Raw genomic sequence first — 4,284 nt, forward strand, 5'->3', positions numbered from 1 at the left:
GTGCTTCCAGATGTGCTTAGGCTGTGACCCGTTCGCCCCACCCCCAGCCCCATCACCTTAGGCCTGGGGCCCGGACCCCTCAATCAGGGCTGACAGCATCCCCCTCAGATGGGTGTACGCGTAGCCGCCCAAGCAGATGACATACAAACACCTCACCCCCTCAGCACCACATCTGGAGCCTATTACAGAGGAGACAGTCAAAGTGAGCATGGGGGGGAAAGTCTGAACAAGCATGTGTGTGGAATTTATGTATGATAAGGTGGAGATGTTTGGAGTAAGTTTTAGCATGCGTGCGTCTATTTACTTCCTGTGACCTTTTTTGTTTCTTGACCCGTTTCCCTTCTTGTCGTTTTCCTTTTCTCCATATCAAATCTACCCTCTTCCATGTCAGCACTCTGGCTATTGGCTAAGGTGCTGAGAACATGTGGCCACAGTCAGTTTATTAATGTGAGCACTTGGATTGGGGTTTGCACAAAACGAAAAGTTACTTCTCTTTTGTAAAATACAGTCCAGCTGTGTACAGTGTGCGGCAGAAAGGAATGTTAAGACGGCATTGTGTGCTGACATACTCTGACGCTGAATGGAGTTGAATGAAATGTGTTTCTGACGTGCAGAGTTTACAGATCACAATCCACCTGCTGGTTTCAGCCACAGAGGAACATACAATCATCTTTGTGACAAAAAAACACAGCACTTTGGCCTTTCTGATGGACTGATTGGCATTTTAAAGGTATGGGGAAATTCTCTTGTGTGATTTTACTTGGCTGCTGCACTTTTTTTTTTTGCAAAAGTGTTCCTAGAGCTTTAAAAAATATATGAAAACAAAAGTTTGCTTCGTTTAATTAATGTGCTTAAATGTTTTAAGTAAATGTCAAGTTGCCACGATTTAAAATCTACCACTTCGTGTTACCTGAGATGACAGACTCGTGCATCCAAGTTTTAAATTTTACTTCAATGTCGAGCCTATAGAAGTGTTAAGAATGTTTCACTCTAAGAATTCTATTCCATTCAATGAGCTCAAAACATTAAAAAAAAAAAAAAAAATTTTTAGCTTCCCATTCGTTAGGGGGCGTGCACCCTTACTACTGTCTCAGAGATGTATGTATGAATGAGCATAATTCGTTTCAAATTATTTTTAAAGTATTATTTTGGAAATACGTGAAAAACAAGTACAGTAACTGTTACTTTGCTAGGAGTCAATATCTGTACAATATATGATTAGAGGAATTTAAAATGTACAGACACTTAAAAAAATTAATTTACAAAAGAAATCGAAATAATTACTTTGCAACACTGACAAGACGTCACTGAACGTGACAACAAAACAAATGAATGACAAATGCATTCTGGGAATAAGGCAAATGACAACCACTTGTGTGTGTGTGTGTGTGTAGGCCTATTGGAACTTGAAGTAATTCAACTCTCCTGATGCTTGCTGGTGTGACTTAAAAATCTGAGTGTGTTGTAATTGAATGGCAGTATCAAGAAGTATTAATTGTATTCCCTCAAGTTAAAATAATAAACAAATGCTTTAGTTATATTTTAAGTATATTTAGCTTGATCTAAAAATTATATATTGGCTAGTCCTTTTTAAAAATATTGACCTCATGCAAACTTGCTGAAAGTAAAGAGAGCGACTCCCCAGTTACAGCCATATATTTTGCGGTACTTTCACTGTGTCTGTAATTACAGGTTGTCTCTACAAGATCAAAGGATGCCAATTATTATGCAATAGACATTTGGGGGACGTTAACTGGCTGTTTGGATGTCTCAGACTTAGATGAATGTATTTTATTATGTATTTCATTATGTATTTTAATTTCTATCTCTTAAACAAACCAGCAGCGTGCACAAGTCTGGTGGCTGATGTGACATCGGTCTTCATCATCGCCGAATAAACAACGCCAGCTTCCCCCAGCACAACAAGTCACATCTATTCCCTCAACAGCTGAACTATTTAAAATATTCACTGTTAAAAGTCTTATTTATAAATGGGGCAATGGAGAAGTGGATTGGGGTTTGGGTTTATATGGCTCAGAGCAAAACACATGTGAGCCCTGGCCCATCCTGGTGACAGCTTTCAACTCTCCCTGTTCTGGAGTGAGGAACGGAGAAGAAATGCAGACCAAAACATCTTTCTCTCTTGCCAAATTACTTCAGAGCAAAAATCTGTCTTTCCTTCTGTGTGGTTTGGCATTACATTTTAAAAATAAAAACCCTTCCAATGAAATACAGTTAACCATTTAGTTGACCTCGAAGGGGTAAATAAATAACAGCAGGCCTTCTGAATAAGCTACAAGAATATGTGATGCAAAATTAATGAATTCCTGGGATATCTAAATATTGAGTGGGGGGTCATGTGGAGAATTAATAGCTTCCTCAAGTCTTCTGAATTGCATCACTATGTAAGCTTGTTTCCTGCCACGGGATAAAAAGTAAAAATAAAATAAAAAATTGTGACTTTTATCTCACAACTGTTTTTCTTGCAATTCTGAGAAAAAAAGTCAGAATTGTAAGATATAATAAGGTTGAATCAAAGGTATTGATTCGCCAGCTCTAGGAAAGCTTGACTGGAAAGTACAAGGTCCATTCCAAAATACCTAGTTTAATACAAGCGCGCTTCCTTTTCGCATTAATAAAAGATGCTGTTCTCACTAAAATGTTAATGCATATTACCAAAATAAGAAAAAACAAAAACAAGCATTTCTCAAACAAGATCAAACCTGAAGTTTCCACTTTACCTTGCTGACAGGATTCTAATGCCTTGTCACACATTTGCTGATATATTCAAGAAGTGTGGAACGGACTGTTTAGGCTGACCTCGGTGTTTAAACTATCACTAATTTGAGCTGGATAACTTCCTGCTTTCATTACTCTTGCCAGCAGGGCTGAGATGACAGAAAGTCCCAGTGGCGCCGTCCTGCTGGAGAGGAAGCAGCACTGTGACAACGGCGCCCGAGTCAAACATTACATAAAGGTCAACATCCACCGTGCACCCAAATCCCCCTAGTGCCTGTTAAAACCGCAGGACAACTCAAATAGGTTGTGTCACACCATTTCCTCAGGTTTTAAAAGAAAGGTCCATTTCTGGAGAGGATCATTTAAGATGTTAATTCAGACATATGATCAGTTCTTCATCAAGGGTCCTATGTAAGGAAGACATTCGTTAGGATTATGATGCCTAACACTGTGCAGTTTCAAACTTGTGTAGGAAAAGAAATCAAAGACATAAGTGATAGAAATACAAGGTATGAGGTCAGCTAGAGACCCTCAGCAAACATACGCATCAAAAGAGAAGGTCAAAAGCTTTTGTTTTAAGAATCCCCCTCCACTTTAAGCAACAGTTAGCTTTATATTCCATAGCAGAGTCTATTCTTTTAACTTTACAGAGAGAAAATAATCTGGTCATTAGTCTTTATTAAAGCCACAATCCATCATATCTTCTCCAAACAGCCGACGCTTAGATCTGCTTACCATTGGTTTTTATCTTCCAAAACTGAGAGAAATAATTCTCTCTCTCTCTCTCTCTCTCTCTCTCTCTCTATCACTCTTCTTTCTTTCTAGTTTGGGGTTTTCTATTTCAGAAGTGATCTCTACTGTGTGTAAAAGGGGGTGCAGGGGTGTACACGCTGAAATGAATATTATTGTCACATCTCAAATACCCCACCAAATGTGCAATTTGGGGATGACGCCTGCCACGGAAAGTCTGCCTTTAATTTTCTCCACTGGCACACACACTGACGTGCACGCACACAGCACATGTACACACACACACATACAGATGATTGCAAAGAGAGAAGAAGAAAGAAAGAGAGACTGGGAGAAGCAAGTACAGAACAGAGTAAACTTAATTTTTGCTTTTATTCTTCTCGGTTGTCTGATTTAAGTAGTATGGCTGTCATGAGACTCGATGAAAGGGAATTAGGGGTCTTTATTAAACAGAGGCATTAATGTCAGTATGAGATGCTGTAAAAATAAATTTAATCATCCACAACTGTTTGGTTTTATTTTGATGAAGAAAAGGTGAAACTGATTTATTTCTCCATCTGTGTGTTTAATGGAAGGTCTGATAGCTCTACGACACAATCTGTTCAGAGAGTTTAGTGAATGGGCAGACAGAAGACGTTCTTGTGGTTTAAAAAAGGCTACTTAAACTTTTAACTCAACATGGCATCGTACAAACTTGCTAAAAAATCATGCTACATGCTAAAAAAAATCAGTGGGAATCTAGCACATTTGTGTAGAAAAACAATTAAAAAGCAGCACAGAAAAAAGTGAACTGGC

The sequence above is a fragment of the Sinocyclocheilus anshuiensis genome, unplaced genomic scaffold (assembly GCF_001515605.1).
Source record: "Sinocyclocheilus anshuiensis isolate Anshui unplaced genomic scaffold, SAMN03320099.WGS_v1.1 scaffold306, whole genome shotgun sequence".
NCBI classification, from domain to species: Eukaryota; Metazoa; Chordata; class Actinopteri; order Cypriniformes; family Cyprinidae; genus Sinocyclocheilus; species Sinocyclocheilus anshuiensis.